The sequence below is a fragment of the Onychostoma macrolepis genome, chromosome 25 (genome assembly GCF_012432095.1).
Source record: "Onychostoma macrolepis isolate SWU-2019 chromosome 25, ASM1243209v1, whole genome shotgun sequence".
In the NCBI taxonomy this organism is placed as follows: Eukaryota; Metazoa; Chordata; class Actinopteri; order Cypriniformes; family Cyprinidae; genus Onychostoma; species Onychostoma macrolepis.
Genome location: NC_081179.1, coordinates 24,274,498 through 24,294,471, shown reverse-complemented (window position 1 = coordinate 24,294,471; position 19,974 = coordinate 24,274,498). Strand labels below are relative to the sequence as shown.

Here is a 19,974-nt window from a genome sequence, read left to right as displayed (position 1 = left end):
GGAGACGAACTGTTGAATAAATGTCTTTATTTTTATTTTCTTTGCCTACAAAAAGTATTCTCGTCATTTATTTACATTTATTACACTATTTATTCATCTTTGTTTATGAAAATGCAGTTGTTCATTGTTTATTCATGTTAGTTCACAGTGCATTAACTAATGTTAACAAACACAACGTGATTTTACTAATGCATTAGTAAATCACTGAAATTAACATTTAACTAAGATTAATAAATGCTGTAGAAGTATTGTTCATTCTTAGTTCATGTTTTCTAATGTTGTTAACTAATGTTAACTAATGAACCCTATTGTAAAGTGTTACCATATATATATATATATGTATGTATGCATGCATGTATATATGTGCGTGTATATATATATATATATATATATATATATATATATATATATATATATATATATATATATATTATTATTATTTTATTTTATTCAGTTCCTGCCCTTACTCCAATATAGTGTTACAGTTTTATTGGGCTATAATGCATCTTTAACAAATTACTTCTCATATTGGCACTTGGAGGTTATTGAGGTTAGAGAAATGACCTCTTCTCAGTGTAGTGACACTGCAGGGAGATTTATGGATTGGGAGTGCTTAATATAGGCTCTGAGCTTAAAGTTATCATCACTATCCACTTTTCTTCTGTTAAAGCTGCAGCAATCACCTCTGTAGCAATGCCAAAGAAAAATCCGGCATGAAAATGAATGGAAAATACTTTTTGTTCACACTATACATGAATATACCACAGTTAATGCAAAACAAATGCAATGTAAAAAGATGAATACCAATGTGAAGATACCAATGTGTGCAATCATGAAAACTCTTTAAAGTCTGGTTTTAATCGCATTTGTGTGTGTGTGTGTGTGTGTGTGTGTGAGTGTGTGTGATCAGACATTCTGTTACGATTATGCAAATGTAAGATCGAAATAACACATTTAACTAATCTGGATATAAATCCGTTTAATTAATTGTTGTTTATTTAATTATTACTTTGTATATTGTATTAATTTTATATTAGTTTGTAGCTTATGTTGTTTTATTTAAAAGCTATTGTGTGTGTTTTGTTGACATTTCCCTAATTTTAACAATATCTAGTCACAAATTCCGTTTGAGGAAAAAAAAATTGTGATGGGGCCCTTAGGATTTTATTATTATTATTATTATGTAGCCTATTTATTTGTTGACTAAGGTAACTGTTTTGCAAATTTGCCAGTTGGTGGCGATTAGGTATGAATTTGTATACGATTGGTGTAAAAATGCAGATTTGTAGAACAAAAGCACGAGGCTCCACTCCTAACATAACCCTCGGTGCATGGAGAGAAGATCGTAGAAAAAGGTGTGAATGAGATTTTACAAATTCATTTAAATACGCCACTAGTGAGACCGCTGTGTTTCTCCTCATCCTTTCATCACTCGACACATTCACTTCTCTCTCTTTCCATTCTTCCATATCGGACCTAAACATTCGCACACTCGTCGCTATTTTATACGTAAAGTCCATTAACTGTGGTACGTGTCAATTATAAAACAATTGGCGAACGTCAATTTATTTGATGAATGTGAGTAGAATCAGTCAAAGGTAGCCAGCCCACTGTAGAGTGTGGAGATTGGAGGACCGGTTGATGTGAGGCGGGGCAGGAGGAGTGTAAACATCGCCTGTGTTCTCACTGAGGTAGTCTTCCCTCAGTGTGACTGTAGATGTGCTCGGAGCACCGGATTATCCAAACAGAACGCTGCACGCGCGCGCTATCAACGCGTCACATCTCACCAAAGTGCATGACAGAACCAGAGCAGAGCGTGAACAAAACAATTACCCGTTCCTGAGTCCTCCAGGCTGACAGGTGAGATCTGTGTAGGTTAGTTACACGTGTGTGTTTCACATCAGTGGATATATGCCATTTACTTGCATTAAGCTTTCCTAATGTGATCAATGTAATGTGTTTGAAATTGTTCCTGGCATCTATCTATCTATCTATCTATCTATCTATCTATCTATCTATCTATCTATCTGTCTATCTATCTATCTATCTATCTATCAATCTTTCTTTCTGCATGACTGTATGAGTAAGAAGGCACACAATGATAAAAACTTTTAAATCAGAAAATGATTCTTTTTGATCTTTTTATTTTTTATTTTTTTTATTGAGCTGTAACTGCGTTCAGCTCAGGTACATTCACCTGTTATCAAACGCACAGTTTACTCGAGATATCTGCCTTTCAACTCTTTTTCCTGAAATACTAAAATGAAATAGTAATAATCAAAAGGGGGGGGGGGGAATAGAAATTTCATTTCACTTTCATTTTCAGTGGAATCTGGGTTCATTAGGTGTGAGTGAGTATTTATTTCTTTATTTAATTATAGGACTAGGACTGCTTGACTAATGTGTGATTTTAAGAGATGTGTGAGGGAGCCTTCATGCAGATAATCCATTATGTTCATTCTGTTGGACTTCAAAAGGCTCCTGAGTGCCAAAAGTACAAGTCCCCCATTCACTGTGTTAAGGGACCTGTGTGTGTGTGTGTGTGTGCGTGCATAGATGCATAACGTGTGCACAAATGTGTTTATGCAGTAATAACATCACAGATGAATTTATTTTTATTCAAACCTTTAAACTAAACAAACAGGATAAAACTATTTGGACTTGACCTTTATTGAAGCTTAAAAAGGGAGCTTATTTTTTCAGGTTTTTTCATACTTTGATTCGGAAAAACGATGGTGGATTATGAAGTATTCTGCGTCAGATGGAGACCCTTCTGTGATATCCTCCCCCACTCGTGTCATATCAGAGCCAGGAGTCAAAGGTTAGCCGTGAAGGCAGGTGTGATGGGGGTGAAATTAAGGCTGGGGGTTGGTGCGCTCAGTCAAAATCAATGTAAAGTACATCCCCAGGGAATCCCCAGCATGCTGTAAATTCCTCTGCTATAATAAATAAATAAATAATAATGCAGGTACCTCTGTTTTGAATGGGGGAGTTATATTCGGTTTCATTGTATTGAATATATACGCTGTTTCATATAAGAGGAGAAATGACTGAAGGTGAAGACTGAGTAATTGGGGTAGGCTTGTGTTTTTGGATACTATGAGCTTCGTAACCCGCTCGCATGCATTCTGAACACATTTCCATTTCTGAAGATTTGTCGGCTCACAGAAGACTACTGAGGAGGAAGAAATGAGACTAATTAAAGTGAAAAGCAGGATGCTGAAAAATAGTGGATAGATGGTGTGAGAGAGAAATTTAAAACAGCTTAAGGGGTGTTAGAAGTGAAAAGATGAAGGAAAGAAAGGCCGAGAGACAAACAAATGTGTGTGTGAGCATGTGTGTGTTTTTAGGCTTGAGTAATCCTCCTGGGAACACGCCTGTGCTGCCAAAGTGCCATCCAACTCCTTTCTCTCCGTGCTCTTCATCACTCCTTTCTTCCTCTCCCATCTCCATCTCCATAGCCTAGGTAGACTTCAAATAAATTTGGTCATGACAATGGGTAAAGATGGTGTCTTGCTCTTTTAGCTGTCAGATCTCTCGTCTTCTGAAGTGTTAAAATCATTCCCGTGTGGCACACTGACACAGGATTTCCCATCGCAAGACGAGCGCCTCAGAGCTGGACTCCTAAACACTAGATATCTGTCTGTGTGGTGTTCTGCAGTGTTTAACTGAATCGCTGCACGCTTTTAGCAATGAATTGATTCATTCATATGCAATCTTGTTTTTATTGTAAAAACATGTACAATTCCAAATTGAATGCTACCCTAATTCAGGTCTTTGATTATTCAGTGTTACAGTATTTCCTTTAGCGATTCAGTGATAATGTAACAAGTAATAAATGTACAAAATCAGCCATTTAAGCATGCTGGCGCATGATCAAATATCCACACATTCTGCAAACATATGTATGGTCTCAGGATGAACAAATAGGGACTAGGAAAATCATTGCTGTGGCATAAACTCTATTTTAAAGTGGGATAAATGCAGTGTTTTTGTGAAAATAACAAACAGCTCTCTTCTCTCCCCGGCTGCATCATCGCTTGATAATTGTGATTGTTGTGAGTGAATTCCAGGTCTGCGTGAGGACTGTTGACTTGTCTGGCTTAGCTGTGAATTCTCTGAATGAATGCAGAGGTGTCCAGTGCTGTGTTCTGTAAAGTTGGTTCTTCAACACACGCTCACATAATCGACCGATGTGAATCAGTGTGTCCACGCTACGGTTTGTGCATTGTGCATCCGTTAGTGGAAAGATGAACATTCAGATCCATAAATCACACACTGGAAGAAAGAAGGCTCTTCTCTCTCCTCATCACTTGTTGGCAGTCCTATCCAGCCCCATCCCAACCCCAGAGGCACGAACCCTCTCCTCGCCTCAAAGCCACCATTTCCACTACAGACTCTAATAGGCCTTTAAGGTAGCTTTGTGAGCATCTTTGTGTGCGCTGTCGGAGATCGTGGGGCATTAATTTCACTCTTGAGCATGTAAATAAGCGAATGTGTGGGAGCGCAGAGCCGTTACTCACTTCATCCGAGAGAGCTTTATCACCCTCGCCTTCTCTTCACGGACACGCATGAGAATCTCAGCAGCGCACACAATGCCAGCTCTCATAATGGCACCCTATGCCCATCTCCGTCGGCTTCCGGAGGGCCTCCATCTCTGTCTGTCTCTCCCCCTTCCCATGGCCGCTGGGGGAACACAGGGGCGCGTTGTGTTTACCTCCGGCTGTGGCCAACGGAACACAAAACAATCCCGTTCATTGCCTGTTTGTCAGCCCCGAGGCTTTTGAAAGCCAACGAAAAAGAGAGATGAGAAAACAATTAAAAGCCCCTCCTGAACGCTGCACTAACATTTTCCCAGCTCAGGGAGCCTGTGAACAGGGACGGAGCCTCTAAACTGCTCCATTATTTCTCAGTACTTGGCATGATGCTAGAGCTGCTTGTGTTTGAATGGACGACTCCACACAGAGGCCTTTTGTGCAGAAACTTGGCTCAGCACGCATGCACTGCTTAATTAAGATTTTTCTATCTATCTATCTATCTATCTATCTATCTATCCGATCAGGTCAACTGATGGCCACGTTCCATCATTATAAAAGTAATAGTGTAATGGCAAAATAGTTAAATATACCACACAAGGCTGGTTTGATTTATGTTCACATCCTCAAACAATATTGTCTGTTTTTTATGACTTACACATTACATATATATATATATATATATATATATATATGTAATGAATTGAATTGAACAATCCCTAAATTTATTTCATATTATGAATTTATCTTTTATACAGATAAATTATCATTTTCAATCATAATAGTTAAAAAAAAAAAGTGAAAACATAAGCTTTTCCTAAGTGAGATAACACATTTTATATATTTGTTTTTTAACATTTGTGTATCAGTGATAAAATAATATCACAAAATGGTTCACCCAGCTGAAAACACGGTTACACTTTATTCTGATTGTCCACTTTAGACATTCTACTAACTGTAAGTAACTTTGTAACTACATGTCAACTAATTTGCAACTACATGTCTACTAACTCTAAGTAGGGTAGGTTTAGGGTTAGTAGAATAAGTTGACATACTTGTGGAGCCATCAAAATAAAGTGTTAGCAGATATTAAGCAGACATTCTACTAATACTCTAATGACTGCTAGTTGACATGTAGTTGCAAAGTTACTTACTGTTAGTAGAATGTCTAAAGTGGACTATCGAAATAAAGTGTTACCAAAAACACAAAGCAGAAATGACATTTAGGGCTAGATTTACTAACAGCTTGCACCAGCACAAACCCCCTTTTGGCGTTAAAAAACAACTGTCAGGATTTATTAAAGACACACAGTGAAATATTAGCACTGAAAAGGCCTGGAAAGTTATTTTAGCTGCACTTGTAGAAGTTTCCCTTTCAGACGCAAAAATTGTGAGAGTAGAGTATTTAAATGAATCATGCAACATAATGTACTAAGGTTTGCACTAGTTAATATACTGGTCTTTGTGCCATTATTTAAAGGGATGGTTCACCCAAAAATGAAAATTCTGTCATTAATTACTCACCCTCTTGTTTTTCCAAACCCTTTGTTCATCTTCAGAACACAAATTAAGATATCTGATGATACCTGATAGCTCTCTTAACCTCCATAGACAGCAACACAACTGAAATGTTCCCAGACCCAGAAACGTAGTAAGGACATCTGTAAAATAGTCCATGTGACATCAGTGGTTCAACCGTAATTTTACGAAGCTACGAGAATACTATTTGTGCACAAAGAACACAAAAAGAATGACTTTATTCAACAATTCTTCTCCTCATCCCGTCTGCAGCGGGATATGTTTATTATTTTTGTTTTCTTTGTGCACAAAAAGTATTCTCGTAGCTTCGTAAAATTATGGTGTCACATGGACCATTTTAACGATGTCCTTTCTACAGAATTTCATTTTTGGGTGAACTATCCCTTTAACGCCCTAATTCACAAATTCATCTGGCCGTCCAGTCCTGATGGATAATCGTAAAAGAACTTGGCTTGCTATCCTCGATGGCGACTCGAACCCGAAGCTCACAATGACAGCTGCTTATATAGTCTTGTAATGATGATTTTGATCCTCCCAAACCTACATTTAAAACTTTTTATTAAGCGCCTGTGTTGTTAGTAGATCACCTGCACTTGATTATCATCGAAATGTGTGAAGTCATCATCCAAAACCATTACAGATTTACTTTGTTTTTTTCAGAATATATTCGGATTTCTAAAAAAGCATATGTGTGCAAAAGAGTAAGTACAACTGTCTCAGTTTGAGTAATAACTAAATGCTGATCAAAACTGATGGGCTTTGTGAGTCATTGTGAACCATCAGATGCAAGTTGATACATTCAGTCATCCAAATCTTTCAGATATACATGCATATTCCATAAATATCCATGGCCTGTTTACACTTAGTCACTTCTCACGTTTTCTTTGATTGGATAGCTATTCAATCACAAAAAGACCAGGGGCTTCGTGTATAAAACTTCATTTCATCCTAAAAGTGTGCGTACACACAAAAGCCCGATTTTGCTTACACACTAAAGTTTTCAGATTTGTAAAACAGTGCATACTCCAAAACCTGCTCCAGATTCACTTTAGAAATCCTAGTCAGCGGAGGATTGCATCCTCATCCCGTTTCCTCCTGAAATAACCAGATATGGAGCTTACAATAGTTTTACTATGCAGAACCTCATCTTTAATGCATATTCCATTCTGTCTGTGTTGCTAAGCCATACACATTGTCAGAGCTAAGTGTGCATCATTGATCATTGAAGTACAAAAATATTTTGTCAGAACATGAATTCAGCTATGTAGAACACAATGTAAAGAGGAATTATCATGCAGTCAAGTTTTAGGGTTAGTCAACATTAGGGTTAGGGCCCAGCTGTAAATGTGCCAAAAATAAACGTACTGTATACATATAAATGTGCATATTCGTTTTACCTACTGTTGAAATCTGTATTTAAAAAGCTCGACATGATTCACAATTTAGCTAGCAAAAAGTAAAACAAAAAATTAGATTGAGCAAAATTGAAATTTCAACTATATTACCACTATTTTAGGCCTTATGGTTGATGTAGTCCCTATGAACACCACCCTATAGACTACAGCAACCTGCACTTCAACTGAGTGCCGCAAAATGTGACAATTAGATTATATTTCAACAATGTTCGATCATGTCTCCTGCGCATCCTGCCTTCTTAAACGCAGTTTATCGCTTTCAGCTCAAGCCAGCAGTCATGAATGGCATTGAGTATTTGCAGTATAGTGATTGTGAAGAGAGGGGCAGTATACACGAGCAACAGAGCTCTGTTGCACTTCTGTAGACATGCTGTGTGCTTTTCATCGGTGAAATTAGTAAATCTAGCAAAGATAGGTTAAAATCTTACCATCCCAGCAGTGAATATCAGAAATAAGAATTACACTAAATCAGTATCAGCTATTGGTCCTTTATTTAAGTGATGGGTGTTTTTGAAACATAGTAGGATCTATTTTAACGTCAAAAAAGGAGTGATCGTTAATTGTTAATAATTGGTTAGCCAAGCCCCTATCATTTTTTTATGTCCTCATCTTTATTTATGTAGTGAAAAGCTATGTAATAAGTGATACAACTGTACATTAGGCCTTAAATGTCGGTCTTGTGTGAACTTGTTCATTCATCTAGACTCAAAGCCGTTTGGTTAGGAACAGTTAGGCACAGTTTTTCTTTGCGGAAGATTTTCTTTGAAAGAGGTAATAAAATATTTCAACTCAATATTTCATGTTTATTTACTCAGTAATAAGTAAATACTGTGAGTAATTACAATGTAATACGTGGGATAATATACATCAAGCCAGTTGTTATCACAAGATAAACCACTTCCTAATCACCCTCTTGGGACTTATTCTGTGATAACAACCGACTGGATGTACATTATCCCTTACTTAAAAAAAAAAAAAAAAGTTGTAATCTAAATTTGTAAAGTGTCAAAAAATGTCAAGCATAAATTTGTGTTCTCAGAACTGTAGTCCATCTAAAATGCATAAGCACTGACTATTCCAATCAGACGCTCCCAGGACTGGAGCATGTGTTTGGAGCAATGCACACACTGAACTCTCCAAATATAACACTACTGTACATCAACGGGCTGCGATGTCAACACTCATATTTACCAGCAGATCTTCCCCTTTCAGTGAGAAACGTTATATACAGACCATTATGTATATGAGAGGAGATACTGCTTAATAAAATGTGATGCCTCAGGATGCCTTTCATGTATTAGACGTATTGGTCAAACGTTCCCATAGGTAAACATGGCAAAACATATCTTGTACATTCAACTTAGCCTCCAACAAATGGTTTAACATTGCTAACTCTTGTAATCTGCTTCACATTCAACTAAATGCTGGATTTGGAAAAACTGGGGAAATTTAACTTCACAAACTTTTGAAATCCAGCATGTAGTTGTTCATGTGAAGCGTTCATTGTCACAGTCTTTATGAACACAGCTTTGTTTCCTGTCAGACAATTAAAGAGGCTCCCAGAAATAATGTAGAAGTGAACCTATCAATAAACGTGTTTCCAGTTCAGCATGCCGTGTGCGTCAGACAGCTAGCACATGTAACGTGGGTGGTCCGTGACGTCTTGATTTGAAACACTATTATCGTTAATACAAATGAAAGATACACACTGACAACACAATAATTAGTGGACATATAAAATAATGAATAAGCCAATACATTGCAAGCTCAGTACTGAAATTTTTACCATAAATGTTTAATAGCAAAATGTCATATGAATAAAAGTTCCTCTAAAAATCTTTAATTTAATATAATATTTAAGAATAGATATCATGATCTATCATTATAGATATTATTTTGTTTTACAGTATTACATTTACTGAGGTTTCATTTTTTTACATGGTGGGCTTGCAAAATAAAAAAAATAAATTAATTAAGGCATACTGAAGCAAAACTCTACTCTTGTAAAATAGTTGCTATTTTGGTTTCTCTGCTAACATTAGGGGAGAGGAGACTAGGGATTGTGAAAATACGTTATAATCTTATAATAAAGCTGTTGGACATAAATCACGGACGCCGTGTCCTCCGGGCTAAAGAGGAGGGAGGGCCTTCCAGCGTGTTATCAGCGTTCAGTTCAAAACCCAGTATCTCTGATGGTGTGGGGGTGCATAAGTGCATACGGTATGGGCAGCTTGCATGTTTTGGAAAGCACTATGAATGCTGAAAGGTATATAAAGGTTTTAGAGCAACATACAGTATGCTCCCCTCCAGACGACGTGTAGCAGGACCATAGGCGTAAATCCCGGGGGGGACGGGGGACAGGGGGGACAGGACCCCCCCTATCTGAGGCTTGTCCCCCCTAAAAATATCATTACATCATTATCTCTGTGTATTGAAAATAATATAATGGACATATACTTAAAATAACTGTGTGAGTAGTAAAACAAAATAAACGCAAAAAAACATTTTAAGTTCAGAAATGTTTTGATTCCCCCTCCCTTTCCTCACAGTGGTTTGGTCCACTGCCTGCTTTCCTTCTTTACCGATACACACACGAGTCCGGTGAGAGAGAGCAAGTTAGTTATGTGTAAGTAACTTAGGCTGTCAAGGCTATTTTATTCTCTTTAAACATCGGGTGAAATGATTCTTTCTCTTTAATACAGATGATGCTGGATCATTAATAAATTAGTCATGATAAAAAAATTATGACATCTGATGTTTTTTCTATGAGCGATTATAAGGTTAACAAGCTTAATACCGTAGCTTGTCACCCACTACAACTAACACGGCGATGAGCCTGTGTGTGAACTGATATTAGGATATTGTAGACCTACGTGTTAGGTTTCGTTCAATATGATGTTAAGTGGCAGATCAGTGGGTTTAATGCGGTTGAATTAATGCGAAAGAGACGTACTCGGTTTCAGACAAAACCTAAAATACTATGGATGACGCAAAATAATAATTAATATGACCGCGTGGTGAACCATCATATTTAAACACGGTCTCCATGCTATGTACACATGCTGTGTACACATATCTATCCTTACAAGTACACTTTTGGCTGTATTATTTGTGTTCCCTTCAAAAATTGCTCTTGAGAAATTTTACATTTATTGTCCCCCCCTACTGTCAGATGAAATTTACGCCCCTGAGCAGGACAATGCAAAACCATATACTGCAGCTATTACAACAGCATGGCTTCGTAGTAGAAGAGTCCAGGTGCTGAATTGACCTGCCTGCAGTCCAGATCTTTAACTTATAGAGAACATTTGGAGCATCATTAAACAAAAAATACGCCAAAGACGACCACAAACTCTTCAGCAGTTGGAAACCTATATCAGGCATATTCCAAAACTCCAGAAACTCATAACCTCGATGCCCAGATGTCTTCAATCTGTTTTGAAAAGAAGAGGAGATGCTACACCATGGTAAACATGCCCCCGTCCCAACTATTTTGAGACCTGTAGCAGGCATCAAATTTGAAATGAGCTCATTTTGTTCCTAAAATTGTCATCTATGTTCTATTGTGAATAAAATATTGGCTCATGGGATTTGAAATTCTTTTAGTTTTCATTTTATTCAAATTTAAAAAATCGTCCCAACATTTCCGGAATTCAGGTTGCACTAAAGTTTCTTAAAAGAGGCCCACTATATTTTTTTTAAGTATGTTTGATAATTTTCCAACTTGTTGGATGTTTTAGAGTAAAATGTTGTTTAATTATAAAAGTCTTGTTTAATTGTAATGCTTAGACTAAAATGAGGTGGAGCTGGGAGAAGAATACATGCCATGTGTCACAATCTCGGCCTGTGTTTCCTGTGTCTGTGTTCAAGTGACTTTTAGTTTGTGCTTTTGTTCCCCTCCTGTTTCCCTACTGCTCTGCTCCCATGTTTGTTGTCATGGACACTCATTGAACCACACCCATTTCCATGTTAGTTGCCCTGGTTACTGATTAGTTCATTGCTTCAGCTCTCTGTATAAATAGTCCTTGTGTTTCCCTTGTGCTTTGTGAGCTGTTGAATGTCTGTGATGGTTGCTCTCTGCCCTTGTCTGAGTTCCTGGCCGTACCCATGTTGGATTACTTGCTGCTTCCTGGATTTATTAAACTCCTGCACATATATTCTCATCTCAATTTGCCTCATCTTGTCTCTGTAACATCGCAACAATAGGGACACAAAACTACAAACTAAATGTCCTTGAACACAGACACAGGAAACACAGACTGAGACTGTGATACATGGCATGTATTCTTCTCCCAGCTCCACCTCATTTTAGTCTAAGCACTACAATTACAAATAAATGGGCTTTTAGCTGATATCTGTGTTTTGTAGTGTTACAACCAACCCACCAGCATCTACAACTACAGCAGCCATAACAGCATTCCCTGCTTGACATCAGAAATAAGGTTGAGACGCAATCATGAATCGAATAATGAATTGAAATGTTTTGGGGGTTTTAGTGCTTTTTTATGAAGATATTTACTTTTATGAAGACTTTGGAAAAAGTGTTCTGAGAAATGCATGTAAGCAACTGCAATATTCAATCAGAATCTCAGAACAAATAATTTGAGTTTTAGGTTTATTTGATAATAGGGCCAAATTGGTACAGCTTATCAACTAAAGGTTACGTTTGTGCCTCTGGCCCCAAGAAAATGGGACAGGTTCCAGCAGCTCTGGTTTGGAAAATGGATGGATGTTACAGTACGTTTATGGTGCTATTCATATAGAATTACCTGCTGTTGAAATGTTATTGAAATGTGAGCTTGGCAAGTAGTTTTTGGGGATTTCAGTGTTGCCTCATTTGGTTTACAGGAAGTGTACTTGCATGACTGGAAATAGCTGTCCAAGTGAGTTTCCAAAATGGCTGCCAAGCGAACTGACTCTGCTTGAAAGGAAAGTGTTTTTAATTAGGCAGTGGAGGGCAAAGGCTGTGAGAAATTAGCTAAAGTTTGGTGAAGGACCATCTATCTTCTGTCCTATTATTTCTTTCACAATCTCTTTGCTGAATTCTGGTGGTCGTGATGCTATGTGTTACGTGTGAGGGCAAGTGTGTGTTTCAAGTAGAAGTGGAGGTTTGTCAATATTCACTGTTTCTGCCGTCTGTGTGCTTTGTCTTCTCTGGTTCTCTGTGTGGAAGTGTGGGGGATGGTGCTTGATTTAATGAGCTCCTCTGAGGTTCAGGCTGAGATGATCAAATGCTGCTCTTCACTACAGTCAGATAACAGATGCACAGCGCTTCATGCTAGCTGAGCTCAGCGTTAACTCACTGGCTACCTCTACATGCACACCGATAATGACAGTATTGCTAAGAATCATGGACTGCATCCAGTTATGATGTTTACGTGACATGCAGTTGTTTGCGTGCAGTTCTCATTTAATACTATGATTGATTAGGTGATAAAACTATAATGGGGAAGAAGCAGGTCAGCTTGGCCCAGTTATCCCAAAGGCAGGTGTTGGGAAAGGCTCTGTGTGGCGTGGGATGATACTCTGTAGTGTGATACAACAATGATACATATCCTACAGTAATTCAGTCTCCGAAGTCGCTATGCACCATGAGTTTTAATCCCCTAACCCTAGCATTCCTTTTAGGGTGCTTTCACACTAGCACTTTTGGTGCGCACTCGGGTTCGATTGACATCAGAGTTCGGTTCGTTTGGATGATGTGAACGCTGTCTTCCGACCTCAGGTGCGCACCCGCAAACGTACGTACCCGAGTCCGCTTAAAAAGGGTGGTCTGGGGTACGGTTCATGTGAACTCCGGTACAGTTCGCTGCTGATGTGAATGCAATTGTACCAAATCGTGGAAGTGAACCGCTATTAATGACGTATTATTTGATAAAAATGTGTTTTTGTGTGTTTTTCACTCACTTTCCTGACGCGCTGCAAGCAGAGAGCTTTATGTCTCATTTCTGTTCGCCTTCAGCGTTCTTTAGAGCATTTGCAGTACATTTGTAAGACAGACATAGGTGCCGTTATGCACTGAAGCTTTGTAAACCAAACGAACGGTTCAAAATGTCAATATATAAAAGTGCGGAGAGCAATGTTATGCATTTTGCCGCATCCACCTGCGCCGTCGTTACTTAGCAACAGGGTAAACCACTGCTGGCTTGATGACGCAAACGAACCACGGTTCGGACCCAAATAAAATAATATGAACGCAGTCCAGCGGGGCAGGGGGATCAATCGAACTCGGGTTCGGACCAGGCAATCGAACCAAGTGTGAAAGCACCTTTAGAAGCATGTTTTTCGTAGTGGAAGCTTTGATATATTCAGGGTTGGATGGGTTACTTTTAAAATGTATTCCGTTACAGTTACAAATTACTTCATTAAAAACGTTAATATTCAGTATTCAGTAACGTAATCCAAGTATCACAATATAAAAGTAATATAATCTGATTACTTTTGGATTACTTCAAGTTACATATGTAAAAAAGCAATATCTAAGTACTTTTATTTAATTATGACTTTAAAATTAAAACTAATAAAAACTATAGTAAAAACTATTTGAAACTATTAAAAATCGTGTCTTGTCTCACCATCTAGATATTACAGCCCCTATATATATTTTTTTATTATTGTTTTTTAATTATTTCTTGTAACATGTACATATAAAAATAAATATAGTTTATACACAACATTAAAACAATTACACCATATATATATATATATATATATATATATATATATATATATATATATATATATACAGTGGGGCAAAAAGTATTTTGTCAGCCACCAATTGTGCAAGTTCTCCCACTTAAAAATATGAGAGAGGCCTGTAATTTTCATCATAGGTATACCTCAACTATGAGAGACAAAATGAGGAAAAAAAAAACAGAAAATCACATTGTAGGATTTTTAAAGAATTAATTGGTAAATTCCTCTGTAAAATAAGTATTTGGTCACCTACAAACAAGCAAGATTTCTGGCTCTCACAGACCTGTAACTTCTTCTTTAAGAGGCTCCTCTGTCCTCCACTCGTTACCTGTATTAATGGCATCTGTTTGAACTCGTTATCAGTATAAAAGACACCTGTCCACAACCTCAAACAGTCCAACTCCAAACTCCACCATGGCCAAGACCAAAGAGCTGTCAAAGTACACCAGAAACTAAATTGTAGACCTGCACCAGCCTGGGAAGACTGAATCTGCAATAGGTAAGCAGCTTTTATTAGAAAATGGAAGATATACAAGACCACTCCCTCGATCTGGGGCTCCACGCAAGATCTCACCCCGTGGGGTCAAAATGATCACAAGAACTGTGAGCAAAAATCCCAGAACCACACGGGGGGACCTAGTGAATGACCTGCAGAGAGCTGGGACCAAAGTAACAAAGGCCTCAAATCCTGCAGTGCCAGACGTGTCCCCCTGCTTAAGCCAGTACATGTCCGGCCCGTCTGAAGTTTGCTAGAGAGCATTTGGATGATCCAGAAGAGGACTGGGAGAATCAGATGAAACCAAAATAGAACTTTTTGGTAAAAACTCAACTTGTCGTGTTTGGAGGAGAAAGAATGCTGAGAAGTAGAAGCCTACTGTGAAGCATGGGGGTGGAAACATCATGCTTTGGGGCTGTTTTTCTGCAAAGGGACCAGGACGACTGATCCGTGTAAACGAAAGAATGAATGGGGCCATGTATCGTGAGATTTTGAGTGAAAACTTCCTTCCATCAGCAAGGGCATTGAAGATGAAACGTGGCTGGGTCTTTCAGCATGACAATGATCCCAAACACACCGCCCCGGGCAACGAAGGAGTGGCTTCGTAAGAAGCATTTCAAGGTCCTGGAGTGGCCTAGCCAGTCTCCAGATCTCAACCCCATCGAAAATCTTTGGAGGAAGTTGAAAGTCCGTGTTGCCCAGCGACAGCCCCAAAACATTACTGCTCTAGAGGAGATCTGCATGGAGGAATGGGCCAAAATACCAGCAACAGTGTGTGAAAACCTTGTGAAGACTTACAGAAAACGTTTCACTTCTGTCATTGCCAACAAAGGGTATATAACAAAGTATTGAGATGAAATTTTGTTATTGACCAAATACTTACATGAAAACGTTTTTCCCAGCAGGAAGCATGGTAATTAATTAACTGTAGTGGCGACTCATCCGGCTTTTGAGGAGAATAATTGTAGACGGGTGTTATTTGCGCACTCACCAGCAGGTGGCTCACGTGAGTCAGCATGTGTCAACAAAACCAGGAACTGTATGATGAATAATAGCGTTATGATGTCAAAAAACTCATTTATTTAATTTTAAATGAAACAAATGTAATCCTGATAGTGTTCCCACTTTTTACAAAATGTGACTGTAATCTGAATACTTTGTTTTTTGATGTAACGGATTACAGTTACTAGATTTTTGTATCCTGATTATGTAACGCCGTTACATGTATTCCGTTACTCCCCAAGCCTGCATATATTGCTGATTTTGAAAAATAATCGAAGCTCAAATCTAGGCCTGTCGCAATAATCAATATATCGACTTATCGCACAATATATGACCTCAATCATTTTTGATGATGCAATATATTGACCATTATATTTACTGTTACCATGTTTTTTGCATTCCACTTGGACCTGTGTCTTTTGCAGCTTCTCATACATAATGTGGTGTAGTCATGAGGTGCTAGTTCAAATTTCAAATTGCCTCCAAAAAAATGTTTCTTCTGCAGATATGGCCTTGTTTAGGATTCTGTGCATTTTGTGCATACAAAGATCTGACTGCTAAGTAGTGATTGTGTTTTTCAGCAATAGTGTGCACCCTTAATTTACAGAGAGAAAAAAAGGCCAGGGAAAAATCTGTAGATGGAAAAATCTCCATACAAGTTCTTTGTGCATTTTTCTTTTTCTACTTTACTATTTATTCAAGTTTTAAGGTATCTAATATTTTGATTCTTAATTTCCATTATCTAAATGTTCTTAAAAATTAAAAGTTTGTCGTCATTTGAAAGTGTGTAGGCCTTCTTGCATTATTATGCTGTTATATTATGATTATATATTCAGTGGCATAAAATGGTCTTAAAATGACAATAATATCGGTTATCGCAATTATTTCTGGGGCACTATATCGCACAACAAAAAGTTTTTATCATGATAGGCCTACTCAAATCAGTATTTCATGTTCATGTATTTATTTATTTGGTGAGTATAGGCATGTAATGCATAATGTGCAGTCAGTTGGATATTATCTCAAAATAAACTCCTTCAAGGTGATGCTAGACCTTATGACCCTGTATTTTATGAGAATGATTGACTGATTGTACATGATCTTTACTTATGTTTATGTGATGCAAAGATCCTGTCATCTTCTAGACCCACACTTTAGCCAGAGGAGAAGAAATGTGATTAAAGCGTAACTGTACCTGAATTAAAATAGCAGTATTCCACATATCATAGTCTGCTTATGGTGGCTCTGATTATGAGTGTAATTTAACACACATGAGCTACAGTATTGCCTCAATCACATTATGAGGGTGCATGTCAGTGTGGCCACTGATTAAAGGCAGTTTTTTTTCATAACATCACAGAATGATTATAGATTTCAGGAAACATCTCTTTTTAATGCTCTTACAAATGGAGTCTAAGCAAGAAATACAGAATTTTGAACCTCCAAATAACCTTCAGTTAGCCCAGTTTACCTTATCAATGGCTAAAGTCTCATTTCACGAATATTTGAATCTAGTATTCATATTAAAACACTTCATGCATTCATCTGTTAAAAAAATATTGATGAGTGAAGTAGTTGGCACTATTTTCTATACTTGTCTGGTTATGCAATACTGGGTGAAATAAGATAAAATTACCCAGACAGGGTTGGTAATTGATACTATCAAAGCATTTGCATGCTAACCTGCATGTTACTGTCATACTGTAGATGCATATTTGAAACCAGGGCTTGAAAACGAAAAAATTTTTAAAATCGGTTCACTCCAAGCAGAATCGATATTTTAACGTTTCTGTTCCTGCGTTCCTCTGTATTATTATCGTTCTGAAACCGGTTTGCCTAGAAAAAATACCGGTTAATAACATTATTTTAAATTTTTTCTTTGCCCATAATAATAATAATAATAATAATAATAAAGTACAGCATTCTTTACTCAAAAAAGGTAACCTTAACCTGCTGCGCTTAGTCACAGCCACACAGCATCATCTTTTCTAGATTTTGGCCAAATGTAGGCTACTAAACAAAGGGGGGAAAAAACTGTTTACGCTTTAAAGATATTAAAGTATTTTTTAAGATATTTAAAAATGTTTGCTGCATTGTTAAAAAATGCTACTCCTATAAAGTCGTGTAGGCTCACGTCGCATTTTATTACATTCAGAAATAATGTGCTAAAATGACGGTAAAGCAAAATGTTTACAAACATTATAAACACCATAGATATACATACGTGTACATATCTAAAACACAGTTATTAGTTTCCTTCTATTCACAACAAATCCTCTAAAGTCTATAAAAACGTAAATCCAAAAACAAATTAATTTAAGGTGAAACTGATGCCTACCGCTCTCATTCGGCACGAATCCAAATGTTTCCATATTCGCGACGTAGCCTATCTGGATGCTAAAATATTATGTAACAAGATAGGCTTTGTACTTCACTCGCATCCTTCACATCGGCTATATCAGCACATGAGGCGGTGGTCACGCTGAACCTACTGTTCTACTGTACTAGCAGTGTAACTTTTTCTTTTTCTTTAACTGCATTTTATTTTGATAATGAACAGGTTGCAATGTCGCAAAATAGCTATGTTGTGTCTGTGTGCACGTGAGGCGCTGGTGTGCGTGATACAGCCATACCAACGCTGTTTGGTTATATAGCTTTTGCAAAACAAATAAAACTGTAAAATATCTGCTGTCTCGTTTTCCTTTCCGTGAACTTTGGATCACGTCACAATGAACCGAAACTCTGTTAATCTGTCAATGATTTAAGTGAAATACATTTCATGTATAGGCCAATCTAGGCCAATATAGTTTTATTCTGATTTCTCCATTCACAGAAGCGCTGCAGGTGCGTGTGATCTGAATCCATACACTATCCTCGGATGAACTCTTCCTCTAATGCACTGCCATTGAGACTTAGCTTACCTATGACGAGCTTACATCTGCGTGCGGGCATTTCACTCGTTGGATGCATCAGCGTCACAGCAAATTTCAAATATTATATAATACAATATAATAACGTTATTAACCGGTTAATGGCCATTTCAAATTTTCGATTCTATTCGGAACTATAAAATTTGATTACGTTTCTGGTTCTGTTCCTGTTCCTGTCAAAATTTCATTCGTTTCTGGTTTTCGTTTTTGTTCCTTGAGCCTCAGTTCAGAGCCCTGTTTGAAACATTTATTTGTGTGCACTAGACTTTCATTAAAAGAATATTTACTGTACAGATGTTTCTAAATGCACACAAATGAGGGAATTGTCTTTGCTAGCACTCCAGTCATCTCATAAACATTATATTGAAAATATCCTGGAATATGAAAAGCTTTGTGGAATCTGACAAAACCCACAAACAAATGTACAAGAATTACAAGAGAAGAAAATTAAGACATAAATAAAGCATTCAAAGAGTCAAAGAAAATAAGTGAGAAAGAGAAAGACAAAGCATGTGAATAAGAGAAAGCGAGGGAGGACTGGAATGGCCCTTGGCCCTTGGCCCCTGCAGTGCCTCTCTGTGCGCTCACTGTAGATGAATGGGAGCCTGGTGACCCTTCAACCAGAATGATCTGTGAACACATCATTACAGCTCACATCGGAAACCTGTGCACAACCCAGAATTCCCTAATCACTCGCTCATTACAGCCAGAATGAGCTTCCCTGCACAAAGAGAGTGCGCCCATGCACACTGATCGAGCGCACATATGGGTCGCTCATGGGTTTACATTTTACCTCACAGCTCCCACAAAACCTGCAATTTGATGCAGATGGCTGCTTCTGAATAGCAGTACAGAAATGACAATAAATCCGTTATTTATTTATTGTATGTGGAGAACAGTATACATCGGTAGGTGACTTGGAGCATTTCTCAGAAGTTAAGGAACCAGGGGCTCTCAACTCTGCTCATCATTGTTTAACGGTCCTGATTCAGATCATCGGCTCATTAGGAATTGGAAGGAGCTGGATGGATGTTCTGAGTGATGTTCCACAGTCTGACCTGTGTTGCAGCCTGGAATTAAACTGCTGGTTCGTCTGGCCAGAGGAGAACTGTAGCCCGACCGAGCCTGGTTTCTCCCAAGGTTTTTTCTCCATTTCTGTTACCGATGGAGTTTTGGTTCCTCTGGCTTGCTTAGTTGGGGACCTTTCATTTCTGTCAGTATCAATGATGAACTAAACCAAATGAGCTGAAAAGAGTACATGTCACACATCTGTTCATCGATTTACACTGGCTACCAATAGCCACTCGCATAAAATTCAAGGCATTAATGTTTGCCTACAAAAGCATCTCTTTACCAAAATT

At 37.9% G+C, this 19,974-nt stretch overlaps 1 protein-coding gene across 2 annotated transcripts in view; it reads left to right on the top strand.

Annotated features, from left to right (window-relative positions):
• Positions 1-1,598: 1,598 nt before the first annotated feature.
• slc1a2b (solute carrier family 1 member 2b) overlaps positions 1,599-19,974 on the top strand; it is a 59,451-nt gene continuing 41,075 nt past the window's right edge. Inside the window, exon 1 of one of the 2 annotated variants that reach the window (XM_058767771.1) lies at positions 1,599-1,860. The gene's annotated coding sequence lies outside the window, so the exon portion shown is untranslated. The remainder of the gene's footprint in view (positions 1,861-19,974) is intronic. The other variant, XM_058767772.1, reaches the window with a different exon arrangement.